Genomic DNA, 15,737 nt, shown 5'->3' on the forward strand with positions numbered 1-15,737 from the left:
CGACTCTATCTCGTCACGTGCGATGAAACATGATGGAGGATAATGTGAGAAGAAGAATGTATACAGATTATGTGTGACTGGGTCTCTTTGCTGTATATACCAGAAATTGACAGAATAATGTAAATCAAATATAATAGAAAAAATAAAAACCTAAAAAAAAAAGGATCCATCATTGATGCAAGCTGTGGCTTACATCTGGCGTTGTGGCACAGGCCGATAGGTGCAATTCCGATTCAACCCCTAGCCTGGGAACTTCCATATGCCGCAGGTGCAGCCCCTAAAAAGAAAACAAAAAGGAATGAAAAAAAGAAAGGAAGGCAAGGTAAAGACATTCTCAGAGAAACTAAAGATGGGGGAGTTCATCCCTGCTGGATCTGCCTCCCCAGGGATGCTAAAGGGGATTCTTCCGGTTGAAAGGGAAGGATGCTATGTAACAACCTGAAAATATGTCAAAGCATAGAATTCACCGGTCAGGGTAAATACTTCGTCAAATTCAAATACTGTATGGTGGGGTGTAAACTGCTTTTATTTCTAATATCAAAGTTTAAAGACAATAGTATTAAAATAATCTTCACTACAATAATTCGTTAATGAATACATAATATTAAAAAGAAGTGAAGTGTGACATCAGTAGCATAAAATGGGGAGGAGAAGTAAAGTTAGTTTTGTAGGTAAAGTTAGTTTTGTAGTAAAGTTAGTTTTGTAGTAAAGTTAGTTTTGTAGTAAAGTTAGTTTTGTAGTAAAGTTAGTTTTGTAGTAAAGTTAGTTTTGTTAGTTTTGTAGTTTTGTAGGACTGAAGGTATCAGGTTGTTACTGGCTTCAAGTACCCTGTAATAACTCTAAGATGCTTTATGTCGACCCTATGGTAACTGCCTAACAGAATCTGTAGTAGATACATAAAAGAAAGGGAATTAAATCACTACAAAATTAATCACACAGGAAGACAGGATAACAAAGAAACGACAAATGAGAAAACAACAAATTGGCAAGATGAAATTCTTACCTATTATGGAGTTCCTACTGTGGCTCAGTGGGTTAAGAACCTGACTAGTATCCAGTGAGGATGCAGGTTCAATCCCTGCTTTTTCTCAGTGGGTTAAGGATCTGGCTGAGCCCTACAGAACCAAATGGACCCAGCAGACGTGCAACACATTCCCTTCGGCAGCACCGAATACACATTCTCCTCCACTGCACATGGACCGTTCTCCAGGATGGATCGTATGTTGCACCACAAAGCAAGTCCGAACAAACTGAAGACCGAAATCACATCATGCATCTTTTCTGACCACAACAGTTTCAACCTAGAGATCAGCTGCGGGAAGAGAGCTGGAAAAGTCACAAGTACATGGAAATTAAACAACATACTCCTGAACAATCAGTGGGTCGAAGAGAAATAAAAAGGGAAATCATAAAGTATCTTGAGACAAATGAAAATGGGAAGTACGAACATCATACCAAACTTAGGAGATGCAGCAAAAGAGGGAAGTTTACTGCAATAAACGTTTACATTCAGAAAAGATAATCTGAATTATACAACCGAGCTTTACTTCTCAAGGAACTTATCAAGAACTGAGCCCAAAGTTATAAGGAGGAATGAAATAAAGATTAGAGTCGAATGAAGGACTAGGAGGACAAGAGTTGGTTTTCTTGAAAAACCAAAGTGACAAGTCTTTAGCTAGACTAACCAAGAAAAAAAAAGAGGACTCAAAATTTTAACCGAAAGAGGAGAGATTACAACTGGTATCACAGAAATACAAAGGCTCATAAGAGCCTACTATGAACAATTACATGCCAAGAAACTGGGTAACCTAGAAGAAACGGATAAATTCCTAAAAACCCAGCAACCTCTCAAGACTGAACAGACTAAGTAAGGAGACGGAAGCAGTGATCAACAACCTCCCAACAAAGAAAAGCCCAGGACTGCAGCGTTTCATCAGTCAATTCTATCAAAGATTTAAATCCTTCTCAAACTCCTCCCAAAAATTAAACAGGAGGGAATACTTCAAAACTCATTTTATGTGGCATTACTCTCATACCAAAGCCAGACAAGGACACTACAAGAAGAAAAAATTAGAGATCAGTATCCCTGATGAACAGAGACACAACAATCCTCAACAAAATACTAATAAACTGGGAGTTGTCATCATGGTGCGGCAGAAACGAATCCCACTAGGAACCATGGGCTTGTGGGTTCGATCCCTGGCCTTGCTCAATGAGTTAAGGATCTGGCGTTGGCGTGTAGGTCGCAGACGTGGCTCAGATCCGGCGTTGCTGTGGCTGTGGTGTAAGCCGGCAGCTGTAGCTCTGATGCAACCCCTAGCCTGGGAACTTCCATATGCTGTGGGTGCGGCCCTAAAAAAAAAATACTAGCAAACCGAAACTCGACAGCACATTAAAAGGGTCATACATTACAACCAAGTGGGATTTATCTCTGGGATGCAAGGCTGATTCCAAATACAGAAGTCCAGAATTCCCATTGTGGCTCAGCAGGCACAAATTGGATTAGTATCCATGAGGACACAGGTTCAATCCCTGGACTCGCTCAGTGGGTTAAGGATCTGGCGTTGCAGTGAGCTGTGAACTGTGCAGGTCACAGATGTCGCTTGGATCCCGCATTGCCAGTGGCTACATGTCCAATTTGACCCCTAGCTTGGGAACCGCCATATACCACAGATGCGGCCCTAAAAAGACAAAGACCAAAAAAAAAAAAAAAAAAAAAAAAAAACCAAACCAAACAAACACCTGGAGTTCCTGTCATGGCTCAGTGGTTAATGAATCCACCTAGGAACCATGAGGTTGCAGGTCCAATCCCTGGCCTTGCTCAGTGGGTTAAGGATCTGGTGTTGCCATGAGCTGTGGTGTGGGTCGAAGATGCGGTTCAGATCCTGAGTTGCTGAGGCTTTGGCATAGGCTGGTGGCTACAGCTCTGATTAGATCCCTAGCCTGGGAACCTCCATATGCCATGGGTGTGGCCCTAGAAAAGGCAAAAAGATAAAACAAACAAAAAACACCAAACAGAAGTCAATGAACATGATGCTCCATATTAACAGAATGAAAGATTAAAATCATATGACGATCTCAATAGATGCAAAAAGAGTATTTGACAAAATTCAACATCCTTTCCTGATAAAAACAAATTAGGGAAGAAGAAATATACCTCAACATGATAAAGGCCATATATGTCAAGCTCACAGCTAACATCACCTTTGAATGCGAAAAGCTAAGAACTTTTCCTCTAAGATAGGCAACAAGGCAAGGATGCTTACTCTTGCCATGTCTATTCAACATAGTCCTGGAAGTCCTAACCAGGGAAGTTAGGCAAGAAAAATGAACAGGGGGTTCCCTTGCGGTGCAGTGGGTTAAGGACCTGGTATCACTGCAGTGGCTTGGGATGCTGCTGTAGCACGGTTTCAATCCCTGGTCTGGGAATTTCCACATGCTGTGGGTGAGGCCAAAAATAAATAAGAAAAAGGAGTAAAAGGCATCCAAATAGGGAAGGAGGAAGTAAAACTGCCTCTGTTTATAGATAATGTGATCTTATACATAAAAATCCTTCAGGACTCCACCCAAAAACAGTTGCTAAAACAAATTTAGTAAAGTTACAAAAATCAAAATCAATATATAAAAGTCAGTTGCATTCTGTTATACTAACAATGAACTACCTGAACAAGAAGTTAAGAAAACAATCTTATTTAGGATAGCATCAAAAAGATTAATACACTTCAAAATAATTTTAACTGATAGCCAAAAAAATAATAATAATTTTAACTGAGGTGAAAAATCTGTCTGATGAAAATCTATAAAACACTGATGAAAAATAAAGACGACGCAAGTGGGAAGATGTCCCACACTCATGGATTGGAAGAGTTAATATAATTAAAATGTCCATAGTACACAAAGGGATCTCACAGATTCAAAGCAATCTCCATCAAAATTCCAATGACATTTTTCACAGCCATAGAGAAAACAATCCTAAAATTTGGGTGGAACCACAAAAATTCCCTGAATAGCCAAAGTAATCGTGTTAAAGCAGAACAAAGCTAGAAGCATAACACTCCCTGATTTCAAACTATATTATGAATGTGTAGAAATCAAAATAGCATGGTATTGGGGTAAAAATAGATATATATAAATGGAACTGAATAAATGGAACTGAACAGAACCCAGAATTAAACCCACCTTATTTGGTAACTAATCTATAACAAGGATGGCAAGAATATACAAGGAGGGAGTTCCTGTTGTGGTTATGAAGCCAACTTGTATCCATGAGGACACAAGTTCAATCTCTGGCCTTGATCAGTGGGCTAAGGATCTGGCATTGCCATGAGCTGTGGTGTAGGTTATAGACTCTGCTTGGTTCTGGCATTGCTGTGGCTGTGTTGTAGGCTGGCAGCTGCAGGTCCGACTCTACTGCTAGCCTGGAACTTTTCTATGCCCCAGGTGCAGCCCTAAAAAGGAAAAAAAAAAAAAAAGCATGCACAATGGGGTTAGTCTCTTCAACAAATATTGCTGGGCAAATTGGATTTCTACATGCAAATGAATGCATTGGACCCCTTTTTTGAATGCTATATACAAAAAGTCGATCCAAATGGATATACAACTTAAACCTTAGACCTAAAACTATAAAAACCCCTACAAGAAAACAGAGAAGTTCCTTGATGCAGGTCTTGGCAATTTGGGGACAATTTTGACACTAAAATTACATGCAACAAAAGCCAAAACAAACAAGTGGGGCTACATCATACTAAAGTTTTTGCACAGCAAAGAAAGCAATCAACAAAATGAAAAGGCAATCTATGAAATGGGAGGAAATATTTACAAATTACATATCTGGTTAAGAGGTTAAAATCCAAAACCCATAAGGAATTCATACGACTGAATACAAAAAAAAAAAAACACCTCATAAAAATATGAGTAAATGACCTGGATATGCATTTCTCTAAAGATGACATATAAATGGCCAACAAGTATATGTAAAAATCACTAATCATCAGGAGTTCCCATCGTGGCTCAGTGGTTAACAAATCCGACTGGGAACCATGAGGTTGCGGGTTTGGTCCCTGCCCTTGCTCAGTGGGTTGAGGATCTGGCATTGGCGTGAGCTGTGGTGTAGGTTGCAGACGAGGCTTGGATCCTGCGTTGCTGTGGCTCTGGCGTAGGCTGGTGGCTACAGCTCCGATTCGACCCCTAGCCTGGGAACCTCCATATGCCACGGGAGCAGCCCTAGAAAAAGACCAAAAAAAAAAAAAAATCACTAATCATCAGAGAAATACAAATCAAAACAGCAACGTGGTATCAGCTCACATCTGTTAGGATGGCTGCTATAAAACCGCCAAGAAACACAAGCATTGGTGAGGGCTGAAGGAGCCAACTCTGGGTAGTAACATAGACTGGTACAGCCATTGTGGGAAACAGCATGGAGGGAGTTCCCTGATGGTCTCATGGTTAGGATTTGGAGCTTTTACTGTTGTGTCCTGGGATCAGTCCCTGGTTGGGGAACTGAGATCATGCAAGCTGAGTAGTATAGCCAAAATAAAAAAATAAAAGTCTCACTAAACAAACAAACAAACAAACCCAAAAAACCAGCATAGAGTTTCCTCAAAAAAAAAAAAAAAAAATAGATCTACTAGGGAGTTCCCGTCGTGGCTCAATGGAAATGAATCTGACTAGTGACCATAAGGATGTGGGTTCGATCTCTGGTCTCACTCAGTGGGTTAAGGATCCAGTGTGGCCATGAGCTGTGGCATAGGCTGGCAGCTGTAGCTCTGATTTGACCCCTAGCCTGGGAACTTCCACATGCTGTGGATGCAGCCCTGGCTTTGTCACCTCCTACGGGCTGAGGCAAGTCACCCAATTAATCCAGCTTTCTCATCTTTCCAAAACGAAGTCTAGACTGAAGGCTCTCTAGCCGAAGGATCTATTCCAGCTCCAAATGACATGGTACAACCGCCAAGATCACTAACAACAACAGAGTGGGTGTTCTGAATCAGCAAAGAGCCTGCGAGGGTGCGGGTGGAACTTACAACTGGCAGCCCAGCAGTGAAGAGGTGCCATTTCAGCAGCTCTGTTCCTGTGTTAGGCCTATGCCAGAGCCAGAAAAATCTCCTTCAACAGGAGAAGCCTGTGGTTAAGGGATAGGCTTTATCCATTCTGATTATTTTCCAATATATATATTTTTAATACAAAAGAGTAGCTCTTTACCAAGACTTTTCAGTACTACATGTTACATTTATATCCAGAGTGTTTTTTTTTTTTTTGGTGAAAAATATATCTAGGTCCTACTTATATATATCAGAAAGACCTAACTTTTTTTTCTTTTTCTTTTGGTCTTTTTAGAGCCATACCCATGGCACATTGCAAGTTCCCAGGCTGGGGGTCAAATCAGAGCCAGCTGCTGGCCTACGCCACAGCCATAGCAACTCAGGGTCCGAGCCTTGTCTGTGACCTCTACCACAGCTCATGGCAATACCAGATCCTTAACCCACTGAGAAAGGCCAGGGATCAAACCCACATCTTCATGGATACTAGTCATATGCGTTACTGCTAAGCCATGATGAGAACTCCATTTTTAATGTTTCTAAACTACAATGTAGCCCTTCTGATCTTGTACTAAGACTTACTGAGCTATCTCTGGGCACTATCTAAATCTAAGATCAGAAATAAAATTCAAATATTACATTGCATATATACTCACGATATAAAGTTTGAAATAGGCATGACCCATTGATTTAATTGATACTTTCAGGACATTACATCCCAAAATCCCACTTTTCAAGAGTGCTTGGAACATTCTCAAAGATCGACCACAAACTGGGGCACAAAACTAACCTCAACAAATTTCAGAGTATAGAAATTATTTCAAGCATCTTCTCCGACCACAATGGCATGAAACTAGACATCAACCACAGGAAAAGAAATACCAAAATCGGACTACCTGGAGACTAAACAACATGCTACTAAAAAACCAATGGGTCAAGGAAGGAATCAAAAGAGAAATTAAAGATACCTCAAGAAAGAAAAAGAAAACAAATTACCTCAAGAACAATGACAATGAAAATACAACCATTCAAAATCTATGGGATTGGAGTTTCTGTTGTGGCTCAGCAGTAATAAACACAACTGATGTCCATGAGGATGTGGGTTTGACCCCTGGCCTCCATCAGGGGGTTTAGGGTCCAGCACTGTTGTGAGCTGCGGTGTAAGTCAGAGACATGGCTTGGATCCTGTGCTGCTGTGCCTGTGGCGAAGGCTGGCAGCTACAGCTCTGATTCAACCACTAGCCTGGGAACTTCCATGTGCCACAGGTGTGGCCCTAAGCAAACAAACAAAACTATGGGATGCCGCAAAAGTAGTTTGTTTTTTTTTTTTTTCCCTTTTCTAGGGCCGCTTCCCACGGCATGTGGAGGTTCCCAGGCTAGGGGTCGAATTGGAGCTGTAGCCACTGGCCTACGCCAGAGTCACAGCAACACGGGATCCAAGCCACGTCTGCGATATACACCACAGCTCACGGCGGCAACGCCAGATCCTTAACCCACTGAGCAAGGCCAGGGATCGAACATGCAACCCCATGGTTCCTAGTCAGATTCGTTAACCACTGCACCACGACGGGAACTCCAAAAGTAGCTCTTAGAGGGAAGTTCATAGCAATACAGGCCTCCCTCAAAAAAAGAGGAAAAAGCTCAAATCAACAATTTAACCTATCACATAAAAGAATTAGAAAAAGAATAAAACCTAAAGTCAGCAGAAGGAAGGAATTCATAAAGATCAGAGAGGCAATCAATAAAATACAAATTAAAAAAACAATAGAAAAATAAATCAATAAAACCAAGAGCTTGTTCTCTGAAAGGGTAAACAAAATTAACAACCTCTGGCCAGACACACCAAGAAGAGAGAAAGAACTCAAACAAAATAAGAAATAAAAAAGGAGAGGAGTTCCTGTTATGGCTCAGTGGTAATGAACCTGACTAGTATCCATGAGGACTTGGGTTCTATCCCTGGCCTCGCTCAGGATTAAGGATCCGGCATTGCCATGAGCTGTGGTTCTAGGTCTCAGACTTGGCTCAGATCTAATGTTGCTGTGACTATGGTGTAGGCTAGCAACTGCAGCTCTGATTCGACCCCTAGCCTGGGAACCTCCATATGCCACAGGTGCAGCCCTAAAGAGACAAAATATGAAAAAAAAAACAAAAAAGAAAAAAAAAAAAACAAGAAAGAAATGAAAAAGGAGAACTCTCAACAGATGCTGCAGAAATACAAAAAACCATAAGCAAATACTATGAACAATTATGTGCGAATGAATTGGACAACCTAGAAGAAATGTACAACTTCCTAGAGACATACAGCCTGTCAAAACTGAATCAAGAAGAAATACATCAACTCAACAGACTGAATGCTAGAAATGAAATTAAGTATGTAATAAAAACACCCTACCAACAAAAGTCCAGGACCAGATGTTTTCACAGGCAAATTCTACCAAATGTACAAAGAAGAACCTATACCCATCTGACATTTTTTGTTTTGAATTGGAGTGGGATTTTTTTTGAATTGGGTTGAAATGGAGCTGCAGCTGCCTGTCTACACCACAGCTCATGGCAACATGGGATCCTTAACCCACTGAGCCAAGGATTGAACCCACTTCCTCATGGATACTAGTTGGGCTTATTACCACTGAGCCACAACAGGAACTTCCAATATACTCATCCTTCTTAAACTTTCCCAAAAGTTTCTTTTTGTCCTTTTCCCATTTCTTGGGCCGCTCCTGTGGCATATGGAGGTTCCCAGGCTAGGAGTCGAATCGGAGCTGTAGCCGCCAGCCTATGCCAGAGCCACAGCAACGCGGGATCTGAGCCGCATCTGCGACCTACACCACAGCTCACTGCAATGCCGGATCATTAACCCACTGAGCAAGGGCAGGGATCGAACCCGCAACCTCATGGTTCCTAGTCGGATTCATTAACCACTGCGCCACGACGGGAACTCCTCCCAAAAGTTTGAAGAAGGAATAATCCCAAAGACATTCTATGAAGCCACCATCACCCTAATACCAAAATTTGACAAAGATTCTACCAAAAAAGAAAACTACAGGCCACTATCTTTGATGAATATAGACATAAAAATCTCAACAAAACTTTAGCCAATCAAATCCACTAACACATAAAAAAAAAAAATCATATAGTATGACCCAGTGGGTTTCATCCCCAGTTCACAAGGATGCTTCAACATATGCAAATGAATCAACATCATACACCACATTAACAAAAGCAAAGTCAAAAGCCACATGATCATCTCAATAAACACAGAAAAAGCATTTGACAAAATCCAACATCTATTCATGATAAAAGTGGGTACAGAGGGAACATACCTTAACATAAGCAAAGTCATTTACGACAAATGCACAGCCAATATAATACTCAACGGAGAGAAGGCAAAAGCCTTCCTGACAAAATGTGGAACAAGACAAGGATGCCCACTCCCACCACTTTTACTCAACACAGTATCAACATCAACACAACATCAACCTTATAAATGTTATCTTCTGTCTGTCTTTCAAGGTAATAGAAATAAAAACAAAAATAAAACCAATGGGATCCAATCAAACTGAAAAGCCTTGACACAACAGAGCAAACCATAAAAAAAAAAAAAAAAAAAGACATCCTACGGAATGGGAGAAAATAACTGTAAATGATGCAACTGACAAGGGATTAATCTCCAAAATACACGAACAACTCGTACAACTCAACATCAAAGAACCAAACAACCCAATTGGAAAAACAGGCAAAGACCTAAATAGATACTTCTCCAAAGAAGACATAAAGATGGCCGATGGGCACATGGAAAAATGCTCATCATCACTAGTTATTGGAAAAATGCACATCAAAACTACAAAGAAGGAGTTTCATTATGGTGCAGCAGAAATTAATCCACGAGGTGTGGGTTCAATCCCTGGTCTCGATCAGTGGGTTAAGGATCTGGCGTTGCCGTGACCTGTGGTGTAGGTCACAGACATGGCTCAGATCCCATGTTGCTGTGGCTATGGTGTAGGCCGTCGGCTACAGCTCTGATTAGACCCCAGCCTGGGAACCTCCATATGCCGCAGGAGCAGCCTTAGAAAAGGCACAAAGACAAAAAAAAAAAAAAAAAGTTCTTTAATAAAGCATCCACCAAAACTGATTTTTTTTGCACTTAAGTACTTTCCTATCCTTTTTAGTCAACTATATCCAGAGCACTCAACAAGACAGAGTAGAATTCTGGCAGGGGACTCACCAGGAGTGTCAAAGAGAGGAATATTCCAAGATGTGCACCATGAGGGTAAGAAAGTACTGACGAGATTGGCATAAGCAGGCTGGTGACACAGGGTTGAAAGATGAGTGGCTACAATAGGAAAAAGAAAGTCGGTTAAGTTGAAAAGTCTGGGATACAAGTATTTCTATTTTACTTGATTATTATTGGCTAAAAACAATGCAAAGTGTTGAATACAGTAAATCAAAGTGATCCTTTTCCACTGCTGATGCACCTGCCGACAAAGCCAGAATCCTGGAGCAGAACCATCACATCGTTAAGGTCCAACCCCTTGCTGACTCTACCAAGAGCCAAAACTTCTATGAAAATAAAGTTAGATCAATTACAAAGTCATCAGAATATAAACATTACTGCAGCTCTATCTGCCTCATAATTTTACCCGAAGGAGAAGCTCTTAATTAGTCAAGAGCATATTTATTTCTTTTTTCTTTTATTTTTTTTCCACACCTGAGGCATGTGGAAGTTCAGGTCAGGGATCGAACCCACACCACAGCAGTGACAACACAGGATCCTTAACCCACTGCACCACAAGAGAACTCCCAGAGCATATTTCTTTTTTTTTTTTTTTCCTTTTTGTTTTTTTAGGGCCACACCCTTCGCATATGAAGTTCCCAGGCTAGGGATCCAATTGGAGCTGTAGCTGCTGGCCTATACCCCATCCACAGTAATGCCAGATCCAAGCTACATCTGAGGTCTACACCACAGCTCATGGCAACACTGGATCCTTAACACACTGAGAGAGGCCAGGGATCAAACCTTCATCCTCAGAGATGCGAGTCCGATTCATTTCCACTGAGCCATGTTGGAAACTCCAGGTAGAGGGTACTTCTGATAGACTTTGAGAAAATGATCATTTACAACATTTGACCAGATCACCATTTTTGCTTTCATTTTCTTTTCCATATTTTCCAGTAAGAAAGCTGATCTGAGGGCACTATCAGGGTATGAATATGCCTATTTGCTGTGAATTTATTAAGTTGACTTCTTTCAAGGCATAAGCCTCTAGACTCGTTCAAAGTGACCTGGCTATAGCAAGCCTACTTTGCCCCCTCTCTTCTTCTACCATTCCTTCTGTTGTTCACTGGACTGAGCTGTGTGTTTAGCAGCAAAACTCGCTGCAGCTACCACTGTTCTGAGAGGTTCTCCTGACCAGATGCCATGTTTTTTTCCTACCAAATGAGCAGGATGGAGGATTGAAGAAAGAAACTGGATTCTTTTTTTTTTTGTTTTTTTTTTGTCTTTTGTCTTTTTGTTGTTGTTGTTGTTGTTGTTGCTATTTCTTGGGCTGCTCCCGCGGCATATGGCGGTTCCCAGGCTAGGGGTTGAATCGGAGCTGTAGCCACTGGCCTACGCCAGAGCCACAGCAACATGGGATCCGAGCCGCGTCTGCAACCTACACCACAGCTCATGGCAACGCTGGATCCTTAACCCACTGAGCAAGGGCAGGGACCGAACCCGCAACCTCCTGGTTCCTAGTCGGATTCATTAACCACTGCACCACGATGGGAACTCCAGAAACTGGATTCTGAGTCAAAGACTTGGGGTCCAGAGCTGGCTTGTCTTTACTAAAAGTATGTAGCCTTGAGCAAGTGACTTAACCTCTTTGTTTTCTCATCTGGAGAATGGGTGTACTAGTATCCAACAACATGCAAACTGAAGTTATGAACGTAGAATTCACTAAACCAGCACCTCAGATTCGGGTCATTAGGATGATCGCTCCCTGAGCAGAGGGAACTGACCCTGAACTTCAACTGCAGATCCAGTGAGGGCTTATGACCACTAAACAAGCCAAAAGGCTGCTCATCTTAGGGTGATCCAATTTCTTATTCGTAGACAAACATTGTTTTGGCACATCTTGCCTTAAAGATAGGGAAAAATAAACAAAAGGAAGCCTACTAATAGCACTTCAGAACCTGGGAATTGCCTCCAAAAGACTCAGAGGAAAATGTACACCTCTGAAAATTATGAACAGCAAAATCCAGGAAAACACTTCAGAAAGCCATCAAACGTCCTTAATTGAAACAGAAAGACTTAGAAGATAAACAAAGTGAAGCTAAAATGCACAAGAATGAGGTAGATTAAAAGAGAATTAATGGTATTTGAGGATTTTAAGAAAACCAAAAATGCTACAGAAAACTTAAAATCCATGTTGGAGGTAACACACAACAGGACTCGTGGAAAAGTCGTATCAGCGGTACGCAAGGTCAGTGTGAGGCGTTCTCTAGACAGGAAAAACATGGAGGGCAGAAACCATCGGATACTACAGGGATAACTGGTATTTCTTATGGACAAAATCAGAGCAAATGAACTAGAGGGGATAAACGTAGAATAAAACTTTCCTGAGCCAAGAAAAATGTATACATGTAACATCACATTCGAGGCAAAAATCAGAATCATGCTAAGAAAATTTCTTTACTACAAGGATTAAACAATTCTGACAGTAGAATTCATCCATGGCTACAGTCTGGTCCAAGACACTTTCATCAATCCTGGGCTCCCCCCCCCTTTCTTTTTTAATATGGTGGAATAGTAGGACTGGGGCTCAACTTCTCTCCTAAAAACAACAAAATTCACAACCAAATGCTGAGCAATCTTCAACCAAATGGACTGGAAACTTTCAAAAATATATTCTACTCTAGAAGACAAAGATGAGGCCACATCAAAAGGTAGCAGGGGTGATTACGTGATATAAGCAACCCCATACCTCCTAGGTGGGACGCCCCACAGACTGGAAAGTAACTGTATCACAGAGACTCACCTAACAGGAGTGAAAGTTCTGAGCCCCACATTAAAACCTAACATGTGGGGATCTGGCACTGGGAGAAAGAGCCCCTGGAGCATCTGGCATTGAAGGCCAGTGGGGCTTGTGCACAGGAGCTCCACGGGACTGGGGAAAACAGAGACCTCATTCTTAAAAGGCACACACGGACTTTCACATGCACTGGGTCCCAGGGCAAAGCAAGTCTCCATAGGAATCTGGGTCAGACCTGACTCAGTTCGTGGAGGTCCTCCTGGGAAAACAGGGGTGAATGTGGTTTGTTGTGGGGGAAGAACATTGGAAGCAAAGCTCTTGGGAATATTCAGCAGCATGCCTTTCTCTGGAGGTGGCCATTTTGGGAAAATCTGGCTCCACCCATAAGCACTGAGAAGCCCCTGGTCAAACAACAATCCAGGTGGGATCACAGCCCCACCCCTCAGTAAACTGGCAGCCCCAAGACCCCCCGCCCCCAGGCACACAGCTGCCTCTAATCTCACCCAGAGACAAAGCCCCACCCACCAGAGGGATAGGAATCAGCTCCCCAGACCAAAGGGCAGGCACCAGCCACTCCCATCAGAAAGCCTACAGCAAGCCTGCCCTGTATCAACTTCAGCCACAAGGGGGGCAGACGCCAGAAGTAAGAGGCTACAACTCTATTATCTGTAAAAAGATCACCACACCAAAAACCTGTAAAAATGAAAAGGCAGAATTATAACTCAGATGAGGGAGAAAGAAAAAAACCCAGAAAAACAGCTAAGTCATCAGAAGATTCTCAGCCTCCAGGGAAAAGACTTTAGACCATTGATGCTGAAGATGATGCAAGACATTGGAAATAAACTGGAGACAAAGATGGATAATTTATGGGAAACACTGAGCAAAGAGATAAAACATAAAACTTAAGCAGAGAGGAGTTCCCGTCGTGGCGCAGTGGTTAACGAATCCGACTAGGAACCATGAGGTTGCGGGTTTGGTCCCTGCCCTTGCTCAGTGGGTTAACGATCCGGCGTTGCCGTGAGCTGTGGTGTAGGTTGCAGACGCGGCTCGGATCCCGCGTTGCTGTGGCTCTGGCGTAGGCCGGTGGCTACAGCTCCGATTCAACCCCTAGCCTGGGAACCTCCATATGCCGCGGGAGCAGCCCAAGAAACAACAACAACAACAACAAAAAGACAAAAAGACCAAAAAAAAAAAAAAAAAAAACTTAAGCAGAGATGGAAAATACAATAACTGAAATGAAAAATTCACTAGAAGCAGCTAACAGCAGAATATAGGAGGCAGAAGAACGAATAAACGAGGTGGAGGACAGATTAGGGGAAATACAGTTGGATGTGGAACAGAAAAGAGAAAAAACATTGGAAACAAATGAAGAGAGTCTCAGAGAACTCTGGGACAATGTTAAACGCACCAACATCTGTACTATAGGGGTGACAGAAGAAGGAGAGAGAAGGGGACAGAAAAAATATTTGAAGAGATAATAGCCAAAAACTTCCCTAACGTGGGAAAGGAACCACTCACTCAAATCTAGGGAGCACAACGAGTTACCATATAAAATAAACTCAAAGAGGAATGCCCCAAGACACGTATTAATCAAACTGACCAAAATTAAAGACAAACAGAAAATATTGAAAGCAGCTAGGGAAAAGAAACAAATAACATACAAGGGAACCCCAATAAGGTTATGGCAGATTTTTCAGCAGAAACTCTGCAGACCAGAAGGGAGTGGCATGATATGCTTAACGTGATGAAAAAACCTCCAACCAAGATGACTACCCAGCAGCTACAGCTCAGATTTCACACCTAGCATAGGAACCTCCATAGGCCACTGATGCAGCCCTAAAAAGATTAAATAAGTAATTTTAAAAAAAGGATACAATATGCTATTTGCCCAAGACAAACTGACTCACAGACATTTAAAAACCTTAAAAAGGGGCAGGTTGGGGCCAGGAGAGATGGGCTGTGGATTTGGGACAGAAACATAAAGTTAGGTTGTGATGATGGTTGTACAATTCAATTTAATATTCCCCGAGTTAAAAAAAAACAAATATTAAAAAAAAAGATGAAAATAGGCACCTTGGCAGATGAATCCATCAGAATAAACACATAGAAGTGAGACAGCAGCTTTATAAAGAAATAATGCTCTCTGTGGGGGGGGGGGATGGGGAGGGTCAGTAGTGGGAACTAAAACGTTTCAAATACCAAGAAAATAAGAGTTTGCTATTTAGGTACAAGCTTTCTGAGCAGAGGACTCAGTCGGGGCTACAATGAGATTGGTGCCAGGACATTTTCAGTTTTCAAAGTTCAGTAAGTCTTCATTTCCTGACACCCTTATAAACATACATACGTTTTAGGCTTTTTTTTGGGGGGGGTGTCTTTCGTTCTTTTTAGGGAGGCTAGGGGTCTAATCGGAGCTGTAGCCACTGGCCTAGCCCAGAGCCACAACAACGCCAGATCCGAGCTGTGTCTGCGACCTACACCACAGCTCAGTTGCCGGATTCTTAAGCCACTGAGTGAGGCCAGAGATCGAACCCGCAACTTCATGGTTCCTAGTCAGATTCATTAACCACTGAGCCATGATGGGAACTCCCAGATATACTCTCAATCCATTCTTTACCTAAAGCACAAGCACTCCACCAAAATGTTTAACTTAAATGATCCAAAAAAAACTGGTTAGAGTGTTGTTCAG

The 15,737-nt window shown here is 42.0% G+C and overlaps 1 long non-coding RNA gene across 8 annotated transcripts in view; it reads right to left on the bottom strand.

Annotated features, from left to right (window-relative positions):
* The window catches only part of LOC102158108, a 44,006-nt gene that overhangs the window by 15,967 nt on the left and 12,302 nt on the right, over positions 1-15,737 (bottom strand). For 5 of the 8 annotated variants that reach the window (XR_002344522.1, XR_002344524.1, XR_002344518.1 and 2 more), the window contains 2 exons: positions 10,264-10,371; positions 1,004-1,326 (listed from right to left, as the gene is read on the bottom strand). The exons of 1 other annotated variant lie outside the window; for it this stretch is intronic. This is a non-coding gene — a long non-coding RNA (uncharacterized LOC102158108). Of the gene's footprint in view, positions 1-1,003; positions 1,327-4,179; positions 4,449-10,263; positions 10,372-15,737 lie in introns of all 8 variants that reach the window. 2 more of the 8 variants (XR_002344525.1, XR_002344520.1) reach the window with 2 other exon arrangements.

Source organism: Sus scrofa, chromosome 6 (assembly GCF_000003025.6).
Source record: "Sus scrofa isolate TJ Tabasco breed Duroc chromosome 6, Sscrofa11.1, whole genome shotgun sequence".
In the NCBI taxonomy this organism is placed as follows: Eukaryota; Metazoa; Chordata; class Mammalia; order Artiodactyla; family Suidae; genus Sus; species Sus scrofa.